The following is a 21,954-nucleotide window of genomic DNA, read 5'->3' as shown; positions in this document are numbered from 1 at the left end:
TACTCTCTCTTTGCCCTCTAGTTAACCTGGCTAGGGGTTTATCAATCTTGTTGATTTCCTCAAAGAACCAACTTTTTGTTTAGTTGATTTTTTCAATGGTTCTTTGTTTCTATTTGGTCTTTTTCTGCCCTAATTTTGATTATTTCTTGCCATCTACTCTTTTTGGGTATATCTGCTTCCTTTTGTTCTAGGGCTTTTCGCTGTGCTGTCAGGTTGCTGAGGTGAGCACTGTCCAGTTTCTTTTTGGAAGCACTTAGGGCTATGAGTTTTCCTCTCAATACTGCTTTCATTGCATCCCAAAGGTTTGGGTAAGTTGTGTTTTCGTTTGCGTTGAATTCTAGAATATCCTTAATTTCTTTCTTTGTTTCTTCTTTGACCCTGCTATCCTTTACCAGAGCATTGTTTAGTTTCCATGTGTATGTGGGATTTTTGTTGTCTTTGTTGTTGTTAAAGACCAGCCATAGACCATGGTGATCTGAGAGGATGCATGGGAGTATTTCAATCTTCTTATATTGATGGAGGCTCATTATGTGTCCAATTATGTGGTCAATTTTCGAGAAGGTGCCATGGGGTGGTGAGAAGAATGTGTATTCTTTTACTTTAGGATAATATGTTCTGTATATATCTATTAAATCTAGTTGGTTCAAAGTCTCTGTTTGTTTTGCAGTGTCCTTGTTAAGTTTCTGTTTCCATGATCTGTCCATTGGTGAGAGTGGGGTATTAAAGTCTCCCACTATTATTGTATGGGGTGAAATGTACTTTTTGAGCTTTAGTAGAGTTTCTTTTATGAATGTGGGTGCTTTTTTATTTGGAGCATATATGTTAACGATTGAGAGTTCCTCCTGACAGATTTCCTCGGTAATGAGTAAAAAGTGTCCTTCCTTATTCTTTTTGATAACGTTTGGTTGGAAATTTACTTTATTTGATATTAGAATAGCCACTCCAGCGTGCTTCTTGGAGCTGTTTGCTTGGAAGTTTTTTTCCACGCTTTTACTCTGAGATAGTGTCTGTCTGTCTCTCTGAAATGAGTTTCCTGTATGCAGCAAAAACCTGGATTTTGTTTATGTATCCCATCTGATTGTCTATGTCTCATTATTGGAGAATTGAGTCCATTTTGTTAATAGATATCAAGGAATAGTACTTTCTGTTTCCTGCTATTATTGCTTTTTTGGGTTGAGTTGTGTCTGTGTTTTTTATTTTAGCTTTCTTGATCAGGAGTTTTCTTGTTTTTACTAGACTGTATTTTCCCTCATTCTATTGGGTTTTCCACCTATAATTCGTTGTAGTGCTGGGTTTGTGGTCAGATATTGTGCAAATTTTGATTTGTCTTGAAATATCTTCATCTCTCCATCGATGGTGATTGATAGTTTTGCTGGGTATAGCAGCTTGGGCTGGCACTTGTGCTCTCATAGGGTCTGCATGATGTCTGTCCAGGCTCTTCTAGCTTTCATAGTCTCTGTTTAGACATCGGGTGTGAGTCTGATTGGCCTGCCTTTATATTTTACCCGACCTTTTTGCCTTACTGCTTTTAGTATTCTTTCTGTGCTTTGGTCACTTGCTCTTTTTACTATTATTTGTCGGGAGGTATTTCTTTTCTGGTCCAACCTATTTGGACTTCTGAAGGCTTCTTTTATGCTCGTGGTCATCTCATTCTTGAGGGTAGGGAAGTTTTCTTCTACGATTTTGTTGAAGATATTTACTGTGCCTCTTAGTAGATACTCTTCTCCCTCTTCTATTCCTATAACATTAGGTTCGTTCTTCTCATTGTGTCTTGGATTTCCTGGACATTTTGGGTTAGGAGCTTTTTGTTTTTTGCATCTTCTCTGGCTGTTTTGTGTATGTTTGTTATGTTGTCTTCTGCTTCCGAGATTCTCTTTTCCATCTCTTGTAATCTATTGAAAATGCTTGCTTCTGTGACTCCTGATTTCTTTTTTTTTTTTTTTTTTTTTTTTTTTTTTTTTTTTTTTTTTGGTGTTCTGCCCCCAGGGTTTTCTCTTTTAGCATTTTCTTTATTGTGTCAATTTCTGTTTTAATTTCCCTCTTCCATTCCTTTATTTCTTTGGTTCCGTTTTCCTCTAGTTCTTTGAGTTCTTTGAGTGTTTTTCTTGTTTCTTCTTTAAAAGCTTCTGAATCTCTTTGCTTTTCCTCCCTTTTTTGTTTAAGTATCTCTATCAGCATCTTGAGGTATGATTTCAGGTCTGTGTCTTCTTTTTCTGGAGTGTTTGGAATTCTGATGTTTGCTGTTATGGGAGAGCTGGGTTCTGGTGTTGCTAGATTGTCTTGGTTTTCTTGGGATATACTCTTTCCCTTTCCTCTTGCCATTTTGTTGTCAGTGATATGTTCTCACCTTTCCTTTGTATCTGGTCTGTGTCCCTGGATCTCCACTGGTCCAGGTGTCAGATGGGCCGAGCCCTGTTCTATGCCTCAGAGTCGTTGGGTGGGGACAGAAGTTCCAAAGTTCTGTTCCTGGTCGCTGGCTCAGGCAGGGAAGGGCAGGGCAAGGCAGGGGGTGTACTTTCTGTGTGCACTCTGCCGAGATCTCTCTACTCCCCGCCAGCCCAGGTCTCCCACCCACCAGTTGCTCAGCCTCTACGAGCTGCTGTTCCGGGTGGCAGATGGGCCAGGCTCCGCTCTGCTTCCTGAAGTCGTCACCTGGTGGAAACAGAAGTTCTGAATTTCAGTTCCCGGTCGCTAGATCAGGCAAGGCAGGGCAGGGCAAGGCAGGGGTGCTCTTTCCGTGTGTGCTCCGCAGAGATCCCTCTGCTCCCCTGCAGCCTAGGTCTCCCACTCACCAGTTGTTCAGTCTTTACGAGCTGCCGTTCCGGGTGGCAGATGGGCCGGGCTCCGCTCTGTGTCCTGAAGTTGCCGCCGGGTGGAAACAGAAGTTCTAAATTTCTGTTTCAGTTCGCTGGATCAGGCAATGCAGGGCAGGGCAAGGCAGGAGGTGCAATTTCCGTGTACACTCCACAGAGATCTCTCTGCTCCCCGGCAGCCCAGGTCTCCAACCCACCATTTGCTCAGCCTCTACCCTGTTTTTTCTCTTGTGTAGAAGAGAAAGAAGAAGGTCTAGTAAAATATAGATTGGAGAATAATGTGATTATGAAAGAGATTAAAGGAGACTAGAAATGAGCAAGTAAATTAGGGTGAATGGGAGATCCTGATAAATATGGCTGTATAATATTGTATGTAAATAAAGTATGTACTATGCATTTATGAATAGACAAAACTAAAATGCATTCTTCCTAGTAATAGTTGTAAAAAATCAAATCATGTAACTCAAAGCTCACAAGGATAAGTCATATACTGTAGATAGCAGAAAAGTATAGAAGAATATTCTACTTGCCTGAAAGTAAAGACTATACATACAGTGCTCCAGCCTTCTGGACAAGCTGGATAAATTCTTTAGTCATATTCTGCATTAATTTCCTAGAAGACTTTCTTAGATTTTATACATTTTTGTGATTGCATAGATAATCATCAGAATTATAATAAGAAAATATTTCCTTTCACTTGAACAAAACATTGTAACTAATAATAAAAAAATAATTCTAATTTATTAGCTTGATAAATCAAACAAGAAATAGACTGGATCTCAAAAATGAAATAAAAATAATAATGAAAATAAAATTCCATATAGAGTTATCAAAAATTAAATTTAATTATTTTAATAGCAATTTAAACCCTCACTGTGGCTATAGAAGAAGAGATAGAAGTAATAAATATGATATCTTGGTATTTTTATCTTTTTTATAATTAATTAATTAGCATTTCATGTTCTTCCTTTTACTCCCAGATCCCCCTCTCAATGGCTGCCTTTACTCAAAATTCTACTCATGTCTCTAATAAACTTAATGACATTTCTTTAAGAATAGTATAGATATTGAGCACTATGAGACAAGTGTCACACTAATTCTTCATGTGCTGTGAATAATTCTCACTGTGTTAGTAACATTTATGTTACTATTATAAAGCATCATAGCTGAAACCATGTATGAAATAGCAAATTTACTGTTGCTTAAGTTTAGAAGGTAAGTGTTCCTGATGGTAGGGGAAGAGTAACAGGAACAACTGAGAGCTTAACTACTGAAAGGAGAGCTCAATGGTAAGGAGAACAGTCTTTTGAAACCTCAAAATTAGACCTCAGTGATACATCTTCTCTAACAGACTACGCCTCCCATATTTCCCATAGAGTTCCCCTACATGTTGGTCAAGAACTCAACTATATAAGAACATGTAGTGGGTGGGCTTGTGTACTCAAATCTCCATACAGATATAAATATCTATGATAATTGCACTGGTATTCTGACTTGTATACTGAGGAATCTGAGGCAAGTAAAAAGTCAAAAAAGTACAAATATGTAAAAAGGAAAAAGAGTAGGAATTTACTTGTACTTATCAAGTAATATTGGTTAATATAGAGAATATAAAATATCTAGTAATGTATTCCAAATTCAAGCATTTTACAGTGTATTTCACCTATTACATGAAACCTTTTAATAGTTTTATCCTCATTTGACCAATACAAAGTAAATTCAACATCTATTGTGAAATCTGCCATATGACTTGTTCACTTTTGTTTCACATATGTTTTAATTTGTATTTTGTCAATGATATAACTGAAATTTCAGTAAAATTTGCAAATAGGGTGTAGAAAATTATTTGTCCTTTTACTCTTTTTGTTTTGACAAGACTACGTTGCGCCAGCAGTTCAGAATCTATTGCCCTTTTCTAGGAGGGTCTTCTCCAAGAATATTTATATTCTCTGCTTCTCAGCTCTAACTCTAACTAAAACTAGTATATTACCTTTTCATGTCAGCACTTTAATGCACTCTGTTTAGTCTTTAACTTAGCCAATTATTTTTATGAGTCTCATAAAAAGTTAGGTTGGTAAGGCCAAGTTTAACAGGATGCCTAGTTTGTGAAAGTGCCCATGACTACAACAAACTGGTGGCAAGAAACAAAAAGCCTGGTAGCCTACAAATGTAGGATAATATCCAATACCATTAGCCACCCTCCACCAAAATGTCAACAAAAGAATTCCAAGTGATATTACTCTGCTATACTCATAAACTGATGTTTGCTATCAGAGAGGCTTCCTCCAACAGCTAATGGGAGCAGTTGCAAAGACCCATTGTCAAATCAAACATTAGATGAAGCCCTGGGTACCCAGAGGATAAGAATGATTATAAAGCACAGGGATATCTAGGATATCATGACATATCCCACAGAAAAAACTAAGCAGGGTCATGGAGACTCACAGAGACTGGAGCTACATTCAAGCCCATATGGGTCTGTGCTAGGTCTTTCGCACACATACTGAAACATTTATTGCATGTATTGTAATTGTTTATGTTTTGGGTTTTTTTGGACAAGTGACAATGGGATTGGATGTGTCTATATAGCTTGATTTGGGGATCGCTTTTTTGTACTGGATTGTCTTGCCTAGCTTTAATGTGAGGATTTGTGTCTAGACTTAAGGCATCTTTTCATGATGTGTTTGGACACTATGCCTGGGAGGCCTGCTCTTTTCTGAAAGGAAATGGAGATCCTGAAAAGGTGGAGTTGGAAATGTAGGATTAGAGGAGAGTGGGCGAAGTAATGTTTGGGATGTATTGTAGAAGAGAGAACAATTAAAAAGAAATTAAAGTTAAATGGATCAGATGAATGAGTAGCTTTATGACTTTTGCTAAGAAAGAGTGTTCTAGAGATGAATGGGTGGATCACACGCAATTCAGAGGAGATTCCTAGAGACATGAACTTTACTATTTTTATTTGTTCAAGGAAGAATAATCCCCTAGAATCAGAAATTTTGACATCTCAATTTTGGATGATTCTAACATCAATTCAGAATGAGTTCAGTATTCTAGCTACAAAAATGGTATGGTGTAGGGCTTTAGTAAGCATATTCTAATGTGTTCAAATAACAACACATTGTAACATACATTGTTTTATATTAATATTTAAATATTTGTAATAATAAATTTTATATGACTAAAAAAGTTTTATTTTATATTTTTCTTATTATTTCTAATTTACAGAGAATCATTTGACTTGAAATATTTGTATTGTCTGGGTGTCAATTTTAAATTTCTTTTTGTTTTATGACCATAGATTCCTCTCTAATTTAAAGAACTTAAAAATGCTGAAAGTAGACTTAATGTCTATGCCACATACTAACCTTGAAGAACTCATCCAATCTCTTGAATAATGTTGCATCTTAGAGTCATATAATATTGCTAGTGATACTTTACTGGGGTCATTTTAGAGCAGTTTATTTCATAGGTGTGTGTGTGTGTGTGTGTGTGTGTGTGTGTGTATCTCCTATACATATGTAACTCTAGGAAAGAATAGTTATGCATTAAATTTAGTAAACAATATTGTTTTTGCTTGGCCTAGGGTAAAATTTGCTGGTTTTCTTTTTGATGGTTCATTGAACAAGATATTTGTGGTTTTCTCATTGAATAATCATGTTGGAGACCTATGACTATAGACTAAATTATCCAGGTTGGAATACTCATGATAATGCTCTACAAGCACGGTAAAGTTCCAGACAGTATATTTGACACTACCAGAAAATGGGTTTTGTTTCCAGTATCCTATTTTCTCAAAACATGTGTTTGTGTTCTATGTCTATATATAATTGCCACAAAACTCAAATATATTTTCAGAGATTATACTCCAGGAAAATATAATGTAGGTAATGAGGAATGCACACCTATAGCAGTATAAGTTTCATATGGTATCAGACCTATGGGTATCTGAACTTTAAGAAGGAATCTATGATTCTTGTAACATAAACACCATTGCCAGTTCTCTGATGGTCACTTCATTTGCAAACATCATCAGGAAACAGAGGCAAATTTGTTTTCATGCTTAATTTTATGCTACACAAACACAAGTTCTTAGAAATGAAAAAAAAGTATTCTTCCCCAGGGAAGAGCACAGAAATGTGTACCTGTTTCTACTCCACAAAAATCAGATTCTGGAATAATAAATACATGTTGTCTAAGCCATGAATTCTGAGCTAATTGTAGTATAATAGTGACATAATCAATCAATAAATTATAAAATCATACTAATTCCGATGGTTTATCATGGATATGCTAACTTAACTTCCAGTGCACTTGGTTTCAGACATAGAATTTCAACTCTTAGTATTTTGAGCTTTATCAATGCTTAAAATATTTTTGAAACTTGTTATTCACCATGAACAAGTGAGGAATATATTGCATGCATGTTATGTCTTCAGTGAGAGTCATGTATGATCTAACATAAAATAGCTGTGTAAACCTTAGAGAATTTCAAAGATTCATATTTGTGTTGTTAATATCATTTCAAACTTCCATGCACTACCCGCAATATCTCATTACACACATTGCCTGTCAATCAGTTTCTAAATAAAAATGAAAATGATTTTACATGTTGAAAATTATTAATCAGCCAAAATATTTTACAAAGTATATAGTTGTCTTTTTCTTCTATGTTAATAACCTGATGAGTTTTTCTGCCTAAGTTAATTTGTCTTGCATAACATAGTTACAAATTATACTTACAAGCATAAGTTCAAAACAACAAAATTCTAAAATAGTGTAAAAGAGGGTAAGTTAATACTAGAAGTTATTTAAATATTTATGTGAATCTTTAAAAAAATTATAAATTGCTTTCCCCATTCTTCAATTTTAGAGAAGATTTGAAAGTTCCCATAGCATGAGAAATATGCTTTTTAAACCTCAATTTTGTCAATTACAAAATATTCTGATTGCTTTAAAAATTATATTATGTTATTCACAGAAATTGATGTTATGTTGAGTGTCTTATGAGACTTCAATTGAGTTTAACTATCCCATTTGAAATTTTTCACTCTTCAAATACAGCATCATAATTCCACTTTCAGTAATTAACCAGCAGAAAGAAAAAAATATGATTTTTTCAAGCCTATAACACTATAAATTTGCATTTTTCACACCTGGGTTTTATTTGAAATGCAGTATTCTTTGATATAGCAAGTTAATGTTTTTTTGCACAATGGTGACACATATGATAACATGTACTGAGATGGCTTATATAAATAGGTTAAATAGATTTATCCCCTTTTATTGCAAACTCAGTTTGCTTCCATTAAAAAAGTAAGTTGACTGCATAATATTTTCGTTTTTTGTGACTCTGCTACCTCACTCAGGATGATATTCTCTACGTTGTTTCTAGTAGCTGAGTAGTACTCCATCGTGTAAATATACAATAATTTTTGCATTTATTCATCTACTGAAGGTTATCTTGGTTCTTTCCAACTTCTGCCTATTATAAACAAGGCTGCTATGAACATGTTAGAACATGTATCCTTATTGTATGTTGGAGCACTTTGGGGTATATTCCCAGAACTGGAATTACTCAAGAGCTAAAAAGATAGCCTTGTGTCAATTTTTGGTATTTTAAAATCATTATGTTTAATCTTTATACACCAAGAAACTTTGATTATTTCCATGTTACGTTTTGTTTTACATGTACTTTATGCTCATTGTAATTAGTAAAATTTCAGTGCATACTATCAAACCTTAAAAATAAAGGGAAGATCTGCTGCTTGGTCAAGAAAAAAATATTAAGTTGACTTCTCAGTGATAATGATAAGGTATAAAACAGAAATAGAACAAATGTAAAAAAACAGAAGTAAAAGTACCCCTGATTATCCTTCTAATCAGACGCAAGAGAAAGAGTCTTACTTGTTTATACACTCAGAATTTTTATAAAAAGTAGTATAATGGATGATATAATGTATATGTTAAGTACCCTAAGGGTAAAGGAGATTAAAATTATACATAGAAAACATAAATAAAATTAATAAGATAAAACCAGACATGACATTATGAGTCAAAGAGGATCCAAAATACAGATGAATTCATTTTCTGATGGCCATCTACTTCTGGGTATGCAGCCTATCTTTAAAAGGTAATTTTTTTCCCTAGTGAGAATTCCTTGGAGAACATTAAACTTTCTATTGCAAGTGATTGTTCATTGGATATTGCTTCTTATGTTAAAGATTGAAGCATGTATTCACTTTTTCTATCCGGTCTTAGATACATTTGGTGTAGATCTGTGCAGGTCCTGTGAATGCTGCCTCAGTTCTCTGTGAATTGATATATACAACCATCTTACTGATTTAGAAAGACTTTTATTCTGGATGACCTTTCTCCCTTCTGGCTTTTACACACTTCTGCCTCCTCTTCTGCAGGGTTCCCTGGGCTATGATGTTATGAATTTGATGGACATCTTCTTAAGGGCTGAGTGCTCCAAGGTCTCTCATTCTATGTACAATATATGGGTATGGGGCTTTGCAGTTTTTTTTCATCTACTAAAGTAAAAATCTTCTCTGATGCTGGCTGAGCAAGGCACTGGTCTATGCATATAGCAGAATATCATTAGGAATCTTTTTTTGTTACTTCCCCCTTGCCTTTCTTTTACAGAATTATTTGGTATTAGGTTTTATCTTAGGCCCTGATGCTATCTAGTCTCAAGTTATGACTTCTCAGTGTATGGTATGCATTTCTTCTTGTGAACTGGGTCTACAGTTACAGTTAAATAAAATATTGATTAGATATAACTACAGCTTTGAGCTACCATTATTCTAGCATATCTTGCTGGTAGGACACTGTTGTAGATGAAAGATTTTGTGTTTATGTTTTTTTTTTTTGGTAGCCTGAAGAGTTTCTTCCATTGCTCAAAATGTTAAAGCATACGAATTAGGGATCTATATAGGCACTAGCTCAGCATCTCTATGTTTGCTGAGTTGTATATTTGTTCTCTTAAGCAATGGGACCTTGCCATTCATTTGTGAATAGCAATCTATTTCTTTGGGAACAGCCTGGGTGGTTTGATGTTTCCATCTGACCCTGTGGCTAACATTTCAATTCTATGCAAACTAATCTTGGTACTGGAAGGTTTTTTTGATATCAATATATGTTCAGATTAAGCTCTGTCTTGCCCATTGATGGGCAATTGCATTGAGTTTACCTTGACAAATGAATATTTAAGCTTCTACTATGTTAGCTTTTTATCACACTTCCTCAAGTGGCCTTTAATTTTAGCTGTTTCAACCAATATCCCCACCCTTGTTTATTTTCTCTTCCCATTCTACTCAATCCTCCATTCCACCCAACCCTTACCCACATTTTATGCTTAAGATAATTTAATCCCAGGTTAATGAAGTTTTTTTCTAGGAACAAAATAATTTAAGTGCTGTACTTAAGGATAAATTTATTTTAGCCCATTGTTGTAGTGTATAATGCATCTTGATAGATATGGCAAGGTTGCAAGAGCTTTGGGCCAATGGTCACCTTATATCCATAATCATAAAAAAGAGAGTAATGGATCCTGATAGGCAATTCTTTTCTCTTTACTAGTCTCTGCATGATTGAAGCTTGTGGATTGGTGTTTCCCATACTTCCCATTGATCTTCCTGCCTCATTAATTACCCTACTTAGAAAGTTGCTAATTGTCATGCCCAAAGATTGTTTTTATGGCAGTTCTAAGTACTATAAAATGGACTGTCAGGACAACACATTATAGTTCATCATCCTCAAATATTCATTTCTCTTCTAATTTTTCTATATGGATTGGGTAAGGGAAACATTTACTTTCTTGACATCTCCTAAAGCTATGACTCTATGTAGGAAACTTATATATAAGTAAGATGATCAGATTTTTTGTGGTCAGTTCTAGTATAATAAATGGAACTGTTATGTTTAAAGGTAATGAGTGATATTATATCTCTTTGCATTCTATATGGCAGGGAGAGAAAAGTTCACACTGTTTCAGTACATCATATAATTAGCTATTACTAGAAGATTGAAAATTCCATATATTAAAAAAAAGAATAAACCTAGAAGACTGTTCTGTGGGTAATATATGCTGCACAGCACTGGTACCTACCTTAAGATCCCCAGAACACAGTATAAACATTTCACAGCTTTATATACCTATAACATTAGCACTGGAATGAAGACATAGTGAAATTCATGAAATGAACTGGTCAACCAGTCTACCTTAATTGGCTCATGCTTCACACTCAGTGAATGATGCTTTATCAAAATAATAACCCAGGGTTTGAGTGATAGCTCAGTGATTTAGAACACTGACTGTTCTTCCAGAGGTCCTGTGTTCAATTCCCAGCAACAACATGGTGGTTCAAAAGAATAAATCTGAGAATGATAGCACAACAAACCCAACACATGTCCTCTGGTCCTAGTGTTTGACAAAAATTATATACCGCATACAATACACATGCACACACACATGCTCACATACATAGACATACACAGAGTTTTCCTCCAAAATAGGCATATTGTGATAGATGAGATTTATCTCCATGCATATTTTGCTTCTGATGTTATCATCATCTCATCATATTCCTGAAGGAATTTATCCCACAGACAGAGTAATTGTAGGTGAAGGTCCAGAGGTACAATGTTTTTCTTACTGGTTTGAGCATAGAAGGTTAGGCAAATGTTATACACTTACATACTTTGAATACTGTATGGTATTTAAAATTACTACAATATTGTACAAGACATATAGATTAAATTAGTTTGAGACAGTAAAATTAGTGAGGGGCTGAAATTCTCTACTTGAATTTATAGTCCATGTTATCTGTAAAAATGAGGCATAATGAAAACTAGTTATAAGTAATGTGCAATGAGGAACTTTTACTTTGTATACTTTCAAGATATAAGAAAAAATGGTTTGCTCTAAACATAATAAGGTAAATTAAGTGTTCTCTTTTCACTTCTGTCAGTCTATGCAGGTCTGTGTTTGTCAAACCTGAGAACAGAAGATATGAAAAGAGGGACAATTCTAATCAGGACCCACAATTTTTTATATTATTCTTCTATACGGTTCCCCATGCTCCATCTTCTGTTTGACTGTAGGTGTCTACATCTGTCTGAGTCAGCTGCTGGGTAGAGCATCTCAGAGGACAGCAATGTTACACTCCTGTTTGCAAGCACAATAGAGGGTTATAAGCAGTGTCAGGGATCTCTGCTGGCCAATGGAATTGGTCTCACATTGGGTCTGCTATTGGATGACCATTCTCTCAGTCTCTGCTCCATCCTGTCCCTGCATTTCTTATAGACAGAGGCAATTTTGTGTTGGAAGTTTTGAGGATAGGTTGGTGCCCTATCGTTCCACTGGGGTTAGGGGCTGGCTACCAGAGGTGACGTTTTCAGGTTCCATATCCTCAATACTGTTATTGAGAGTGAAAGAAACCAAACTGATTCTTGGGCACCTCCTTTATCCCTGGTCTCTGTTTGACTCTTCCTGGAGATGCCCCCTACCATTGAACCAGTAACCAAAAAAACATACACCAGCCCTATCTAGGTCTCCATGCACATGTGTGTAGCAGATGGCTTAGTTTTCATGTGGGTCTCTAGCAACCGGAGTGGAGAAGTCTATGCTAGGAGCTGTTGGTTGTATGTAGCTGGACTGCCTGGTCTCATCTCAGTAAGAGAGGATATACCTGGTTTGCAGAGTCTTGATATGCCAGGGTGGAAGAATACTCAGGGGGTCCCCACCTGTTCAAGAAGAAGGGAAGTGGGGTGTGAGGAATGGTTATAGAAAGGGAACAATAAATGGAATACACAGTAAGTAAGTTCACAAAAACTGTAACAAAAATAAAAAGAATAGAGAGAACCACAATCTAATGCTAGACAATTTTACTTCCATTTAGTGTACTTTTATACATGAATAGAATAAAGAAAGCAATGGGCCAAAAATGGTTGTTTGCATTCAAAAAATCTTGTAAATAATTCAGCAAGCACATACTAAATATTAATAGACACACCCTTTCTCAGAATTTTTCAGGATTGACCAATTTAAGCATAATTACATGGCACATACTATAGATTATATAAAGGACCAAAATCATGTCCAAGAATAAACAATGGAAGAAAGTGGACCTATGGTAAAAAGGCCTTCTGCTTTTGTTCTGAATCCTCTTTCAAGGCATTGTTCACCATTCACCTTTCTTTTACCATGCCCTAACAGTTACAGTTGCACATAGGATACATACATTTTGAAATAAAACCTGGAAATAATTTTAAATAGCTAAACTAATTGATTCAGCAATCCACCTTAGTGTCATTGATTAACATCCTCGTTTTAGTATTTATATTCAAATACCAAGTAATTGGGCTTCTTTAAGATTTATTTTTACTTTATTTATATGTTTGTGTCTGTGTGAATATATTCCTTGTAGTGTGAGTAAGGAAGGAAGCCAAAAGAGGGTGTCCAATGCTGTAGAGCTATTTGTGAGCCAGCTTGCCTATGTGCCGTGAAACGTACTTATGGCCTTTGTAGAGCAGCCAACACTCTATCCTCCAGATCCTTCTCTTCAGCCCTAAAACTACTCTTTCTTTCAATCAAGAAACACTTCATTTCATATAGTTGTTGCTATAGAAATATAGCATTTGAAAATCATACAATATATATCAAGCCACTAGACAGTGTTTCTTTTGTCTTAATGCTTAAACAGAAAGAAATATACTTTTGATATCCGTATTTTATTTAAAAATACCTAAAAAAGTATATTATGCCATCTACAACCTGTATTCTACTACCTTAAGGATGACTAAATAGCACCTATTGAATACGTCAATTTCATCAATATTCTAGAACTTTACCTCAAAATATAAAAGAAATTTATGATAGAAATTTTGTTAATTGCCTAGGTATTAAATACTGACTTTAAACTTATAACAAAATTAGATAAAATTCACATTGTTTTCTTCTAAAACGTTTTTGAGCTTGAACTATATGTTTAAATGTTTTTTTCTTAAGATTATATTAATTAAATGCAACAATGGTAATTTTGAACATTTTCATGTCTTAGAACTTCAATTAAAATTCTTTCTCTTGAAACAAATTGAAATGTCTTTGGCACTAACTGGTTTGACAGTGTTCATAAATAAATATAAGAACTGTTAATCATAAACTTCAAATACATTAATGTATATTTACAATAAAAAATTATGTGTATATTCAGGTTCCCCCACACACAAACATGCTAACAAAATGCACTTGAAATATCATGGATTATTACATCAACCTAGTAGTATTAGTGATGGTATATATAAAAGTATTTATATGTAGACAGGTAATATATTACCTATTTGCATATCAATCATCTCTCTACATGTTACATAGTTTATAAACTGAGAATCCCATTTTGACAGAAATAATAAAATGACTTTGATCCATAATTTTTACTGCACTATTTATGTTAGAAACTGTGGTACACATTTACCAGAATGTGTTCCTTTTTTTTTTTTTTTCTGAATTGGGATCCTGACTTAGGGACTCTGAACCAGAAAATCATATTAATAATGATTGATCTAGATCATTTAATTCTAAACAAAGATTCCTAGTATATTTTGAATGATCGTTGAATAGTTTCATAGAAAAGAAAAAACGGAAAGACCTGTATACTTCAATAGAGCAAACACTAATAAGATTGATATACATTTCTATCACCCATTTTGTTATTTATTGATAAATATACAAGATTCTTTAAAAACAAAAAGAGAAATGTATTGAGATTATTTTTCTTTTCCATATGCTTGCTTAGAAATGAAATGTGTCTCCCAGGGTGAGTTTGTGATGATTAGTTTTAAACATGCTGAAATAAACTTTCCAGAGTTTATTTTAAGCTTTTACTAGGGAATTTTAAACTTCATGCAGACAAATCTCTACTAATAAACATGGGATTGAACAAATAATCAATGGAAAGAGAAAATTTATTTGCTTTTTTTCTAAAATAATGACGGATTTTATGCCAATTTTAAGGTATATTATTTACTATTCAGAAACACATTTTACTTTTTCAGAACTTATCAGAGTGTAAAGGGAACCCAGAAGAACAAGGGAAAAGATGGCAGGTTTGTGGATGGCCTGCAGAATGTTAAAAATAAACAGGGAACTTTTTAACAAAACTCTCTGCAGTATAACTGAGGACATTTCCAGTAAGATAAAAGACCTTTGAAGAATGTGCATTCAGAATGAAATGCAGATATGTGACAGAAGACAATTGGCATAAGAAAAAAAAAACCTACTTCCCATAATTTTTAAAGAAGAAGGAAGATTGACAAGTCAAAGTTTCAAACTGACAAAGTTGATGTTGGAAGAGGAGCTTATACATTAGCTCTGAGTTAAGCTTTGAAATGGAGTTGTGTTAATTAGAAACAATAACATGTAGATGAAATTTTTCTATAGCATGAATAAAATGATTTCTACCTTTTCAGTTGATTCAAACATTATTTACACAATTAAGTTTGACTATTCAAAATAAACTAATAATATTAAGTGAATAAAAGTAGATAGATTTTAAAGAAGTAGTGCCTGTATTTCAAATTTACAGAGCTAGTAAATGTATGAAGTGAGTATTATACAATTATAAAACAGAGAACTTTCATAGAAAGCAAGAACCAAATTACATGGCCAGGACCTTTCTGAATATGCATTCAATTAAGTTGAAAATATAACTTAATACAGAAAAAATATACAAGGTAAAATTTTCTTGGTTTTGTTCAAGATATCCAAAAGCTAAATGCAGTCTATGCATACTTTATAAGTAAGGGAATGGATTATGTATCATGGCCAATGTCAAAACTTACCCTGGCAGAACAACAGTATATGTTGTCAGTAAATGTTTTAGCAAAAATCATTTTATAATTGAATCATTAAGTAGAATCCCATCCAAACATGGATAAATACTATATCTCCCAAAAAATGTCACAGCAAAAGTCTTGGTACAAATGGAAAAATTACTACCAAAGTATAGGCAAATTATATCTGGTCCTGGGTGTTTTTGCTTGGGAGGCTTTTGATGACTGCTTCTATTGCTTTAAGTGTTATGGAACAGTTCAGATGGTTCACCTGATCTTGATTTAACTTTAGTACCAGGTATGTGTCTAGAAATTTGTCCATTTACTCTAGTTTTTCAAGTTTTGTTGAGTATAGGCTTTTGTAATAGGATCTGATGATTTCTTGAATTTCCTCAGTTTTTGTTGCTATATCTCCTCTTCATTTCTAATTTTGTTAATTTGGATCCTCTTTTTGGACTTTCTAGTTAGTCTGGGTAAGAGTTTATCTAACTTATTGATTTTCAAAACAAAACAAAAAAAACAAAAAAACAAAACAAAAAAACAAACAAACAAACAAACAAAAAAACAGCTCCTGGCTATGTTGATTCTTTGTATAGTTCTTCTTGTTTTTATTGGTTAATTTCTGCTCTGAGTTTGTTTATTTCCTCCCATCTATTTCTCTTGAGTGTATCTGCTTCTTTTTGTTCTAGATATTACATGTGTGCTGTCAAGCTGCTAGTGTATGCTCTGTTCAGTTTCTTTATAGAGGTGCTTACAGCTATGAGTTTTTTCCGCTTAGTACTGCTTTTATTGCATCCTATAAGTTTGTGTGTGTTTTGCCTTCATTTTTGATAAATTCTAAAAAATTCTTAATTTCTTTGTTCTTTGACCATGTTATCATTGAGCAGAGCATTTTTCACCTTCCAAGTATATGTGGACTTTTTGTTGTTTTGGGTGTTATTAATGACCAGCCTTAGTCCATGGTGATCTGTTAGGATGCATTGGAGTATTTTATTCTTCTTATATCTGTTGAGGCTGGGTTTGTAACTGATTATATGGTCAATTTTGGAGAAGGTTCCATGAGGTACTGAAAAGAAGATATATTATTTTATGATGAAATGTTCTATAGATGTCTGTTAAAATTCAGTAGGTTCATAACATCTGCCTGTTGCACTGTGTCTCTGCTTAGTTTCTGGTTTCATCATCTGTCCACTGATGAGAGTGGGATACAGAAGTTTGCGAATATTATTGTGTGTAGTGAAATATATGCTTTTAACTTTTGTAAGGTATCTTTTATGAATGTTGCTGAATGTCGGTGCCCTTGTATTTGGAGTATAGATGTTCAGGATTTAGAGTCTTTATTGATAGATTTTGACTATGATGAGAAATGTGTCCTTCCTTATATTTTTTATAACGTTTGGTGGAAAATCCATTATATTCGATATTAGAATGGCTACTCCAGCTTGTTTTTTGGGGTCATTTGCTGAGAAGGTTAAGACCTAATACCAATAGTCTCCAAAGTATTCCAAAAAAATATAAACAGAAGGAGAACTACACAACTCATTATTTGATGCAACAATTATGCTGATACCTAAACCACACAAAGACACACATAAAAACAGAACTTCAGACCAATTTTCCTCATCAACATTGATGCAAAACTACTCAATAAAATTCTTGCCAAACAAATTCAAGAACACATCAAAACCATCATTCACCATGATCAGTAGGCTTTATCCCAAGGATGCAAGGATAGTTCAATATATAGAAATCCAACAATGTAATCCAAAATGTAAACAAAATCAAAGGAAAAAAAACATATGATCATCTCAGTAGATGCTGAGAAAGCATTTGACAAAATTCAACACCCCTTCATGTGTTGGGTCATTTAAATATCAGTAATTCAAGGCCCAAACCTGAACATAGTAAAAGCAATATTTAGCAAACTAGTAGCCAACATCAAACTGAATGGAAAAAAAAACTTTAAGAAATCCCACTAAATTTAGGGATAAGACAAGGCTACCCACTCTCCCCCAGTTATTCAATATAGTACTGGTAGTTCTGTCCAGAACAATTAAACAACCAAGAAAATAAAAACAATACATTTAAAAAAGGAAGAAATCAAAACATCATTATTTGCAGATTATATGATAGTATACTTAAATGATCCCCAAAATTCCACCAAAGAACTCATACAGATAATAAACAACTTCTGAAAGGTGGCTGGTTAAAAAATTATCTCAAACAAATCAGTAGTCTTCCTTTACTCAAAGGCTAAACATGTTGAGAAAAAAATTAGGGAAAAGACACCCTTCACAATAGTTACATACAATTTGAAATAACTTGGCATGACCCTAACTAATCAAGTGAAAGGTATGTATGACAAGTATTTCAAACCTTTGATTAAGGAAATTAAAGATCTCACTCTGGGTGATCTTAGGCCACATGGCTGACTCACTGTTGCTGTAAAAACAAGGCAGAGGCACTAGATTGACTTCCTCTAAAACTGGAACAAATTAGTCACCAGCACCCTGACTATTAGCTGAGTGACCACAAGACCCATACTTTCCCAGAGTAAGGCCAGTCAGTGTTCAGTGGCTATATGGGACTCAGATCCACTTCAACCTGAGCAACATGCTTGTGACTGTATAGCTATACTTCTTTTTTGACCATGGTTAACTAGAGTGTCTGGTGGGAGGATGCAAAGCCAGACTCCTAACTCAGCAAAACTATGTCAACTTTTTACAGTGTGAGCTCTTGGAAGGTAAGCCACTCATCTATTCCCATTAAAACAAACAAACAACCAAACAAACAACCAAACAAACAAACAGGATGTTGCTCTCTGGAAGAAAGGGAAAGGGGCTGTGATCTCCTTGGGCAGAAGTTCTGAAAAGGTTCTTGGTCCTGGAGTTTATATTGTCAGAGGTCTGCAGTTTAGGGATTTTGGTTGTGAGAAGAAAAAGATGTTTCTTATATTTTCTAGATGCAATGTAATATTTCTTTCCATTATGAATTCAGTAGGTACAAACCATGTGGTTGGTATAATCATCACTCAAGACCCTTGATACCCAGAAACCCACAATAACCCCTAATGATGTGACAGATATTTTCAAGAATATTAAAGTTTCTACGGTTTGCAATTAAAGTATAATTGCTATTTGGTTAAAGCAAATCAACTTAAAAAATCATCTTTTACCTTGATTTTTAGTGTCTCAATAAACAGCATTTTTAAGAAAAAAAAAGGTATATGTAGATTCTAACTTCAGTGCTTTCCTGAAAATATATTTCTCTCAATAGATTTTTTAAAAATATGTCCATCTTCAAAATATCATGAGCTTATTCCTTACACACCAACCTCCCTGACTCTCCATGTATCCATGTTCTTCCACCTATCTTCTCACAAACAAAATGCATGTCTTAATAGTTCTGCTCCTTTCAAGTAAAGTGATTCACAGAAGCGTACTCAGATATCAAATATTATCCTGGGGTAAAAAGAAGTCATAAATATACAGAAAAATTCACCATGTTTCTCAGTAAAAATTCAGAAAAGTTAGAATTTGAAAGGGTTTGAAAGATCACATAAGAAAAGCAGAAATGTGAAGGCAGTGAACAGTCAGAGTATACACATACTGTAGGACATATGATCACAGATAAGAAAAGCATGCTATGTATTGTAAACACAGTCTATGAAAATATAGTGATGCATCAGATTTGCACAGGTTTATAATAACCACTTTACCTTAAAAATTAACCTTAATGTGAACAATAATGTACTATACTAATATGTGTTTTAGGGGTATATTGTGGGTGGGAAGTTCTTATGTAAGAATTTTTGTATTCTCCTGTTGTACTTAACGGTCTGGAGGGGGGTCCTGCTCTGCTCTTCCAGAAAAGGTAGATCCTCACACTGCAGATCCCAGGGAAGGCTGATTCTGGTGCACTCTGCCTGGCTCAGAGGAGTTCAGGGTGGAGGCTTGGGTACAAATCACAGTGGGGTGCTGCCAGGCATGTGAACTCTGGAGGGCAAAGACTCAGCACAGTGCTCAGATTATAGCCTTGCTGGCCAGGGCCCTAAACCACTGCATGCCTGTTAGAAAATTGCAGAGCCTACAATAAGGCTCTGGGATAAAGCATTCATGAAGGAAGAAGGAGTCAGGACCGCAATGGAGCCAGGACTTAGGAGAAGGTTTCAACATGTGTCTTTATTTTCGTGCGCATCTCCTTTGCTCTGTTCCTTTTAAACAGCCCGGGATCCAACCACCAGATTCCCATACATTTGCCTCTAAGGTAGGCCATAATTGTTTTTCTAATGCTGTGTGTGTGCGTGTGTGTGTGTGTGTGTGTGTGTGTGTGTGTGTGTGTGTGTGTGTGGGCGCGCATGTGCATGTGCAGGGGAGGAACTTAGGGAGTGGCTGATTTGGCAAGATTCTACATCACTCTCTCCTGTGGAGGTGGGGTTTGGGGCTTGCCTAGAGCCTTGTACATCTGTCCCATTGTGGTACATCCAGGCAGAGTAGATTTGCAATCAGGAGTTCAGAAAGCACCTGCTTATTGACAGTCACCTGTCCTTGGGGCTTCTACTGAACTCAACCTCTCACATTTCCACTCTGGCCTTTCAATGCCACATCCTCTGATTAAGTTTCCTATAAATAGAAAACATAAAATATAAAAACATAAAAGTATAATTTGTAATACTTAACTGTCAAAGGGATACCATGAATAGGAAGTTAGAATTCTCAGGGTGAAGCTAAACAGTTTCAATTGGAATGTTGCTCACTTGTACAAATTTCCAAAAGCAGGAAACTTGACTTTGTTGGTAGGATGGAAAGGAGATAAGAGAATCAGTAATTGAGAAAAAATTAGCCAGAAGATAGGTGAAAAAAAAGCTCAGGGGAAGGAGACATTTATTTTATTTCATGTCATTGAGGGATATTATAAAGTATTCCACCAAAAAAAGTACAGACTTCAGTGAAACTATAGATTTCTGTCCAAATAAAATTTCTACCTTTACGTAGTTGTCCAACAGAAAGATGGCCATCACAAGATCAGAATTACCAGTGAAAGATTCATGGTAAATCAGAATTTACTTTTCTAACACATTTCTAACAGATACTTATTTTTATGATGTGCAGTGTATCAAATTATAAAATAATGATATGAGTGTTTCCTCTTCATTCAGAATAATATTATTCAATATAATTTTGTCAATATCTTTTAGAAGTTAATATCATATTAAAAGAATTATATTTTCAGACTCAGTCTAACTACCCTGGATATTTCAAAATTATTTGTTTAATCCTATATATGAATTTTTGAAATAGTTTGTGGCATTGAGAAAGAATTGTGGCATTGTGCCTTTTAACTAATATAAACCGACATTTGTTCTTTTTTTCTGATCCATAAAAGGAGATCTTTCGTGATTTTTGTAGCTATCTGGTACAGAAGAAACACTTGCCATAATCAAAATGTGATTAAGGCTCAACTCTATGCTAAACATATTTGTATTCAGTGCAAGGATTGGAACAATTGATTCTATTGAAGTGAGTTTTCTTTATGTAGTGAGTTAGCTACTTTGATTAGTGTTTGGTTCCTGGACCATTTAAAAACTGAAGGCAGCATGGCACAGATTTGCAAATTTAAAGACTAGCTTACACTTTGAAGTTCTGGTGTGACTTCTCACCCATTCTAACTCCATAGATGCCATAGATGCAGATAATTGTTTAGTAGCCTATAAATGACAGCAACAAGCTTGGTTTCTGTAATAGGATCATGAATAAACACAGATAGAACAGTTAGGTCAGCATCCTTGAGCACATAGAAAATGGTCAGTGAACAATATCAGCTTTATCATGATTGTTATACTGAATAATGAAGGCAACAAAGACTATTTGCCATTCTCCAAACATCCGGCCTGAAGTAGAAAAGTTCAGAAAATACATTATTGGATTTATCATTTCAGTTTCAAGGTAGTAAATATTTATAGATCCTTTGTCAAGTTTGGACCTTACCTATTGTACTGAATCTAGAAGGAAGGAAGAAACATGAAATGCTTCTTTCTAGTCCTCTAGAGGTTTATTAAAAACCGATATCAATTGCAGGAGTCCACCTTATATTTTCTCTCCTATTAACTTTATTGCACCATCATCACCCTGGGTGTACTGTCCACTCATCTGGTAAACAGATATTAAAAAAGCTAATTAGATGATCATCTCACTGATGTCCATGACCAGCTTCATTAGCTCAATAATGGTTTGAATTATCAATTAGCTGCAGGACTTAGAGCTTTTGAATCATGGAGCAGTGCTACATGTCAAAGTGTAATTACAGC

This window comes from Micromys minutus (genome assembly GCF_963924665.1).
Source record: "Micromys minutus genome assembly, chromosome: 17".
Taxonomy (NCBI): domain Eukaryota; kingdom Metazoa; phylum Chordata; class Mammalia; order Rodentia; family Muridae; genus Micromys; species Micromys minutus.
Note: the sequence above shows the minus strand (reverse complement) of the source record.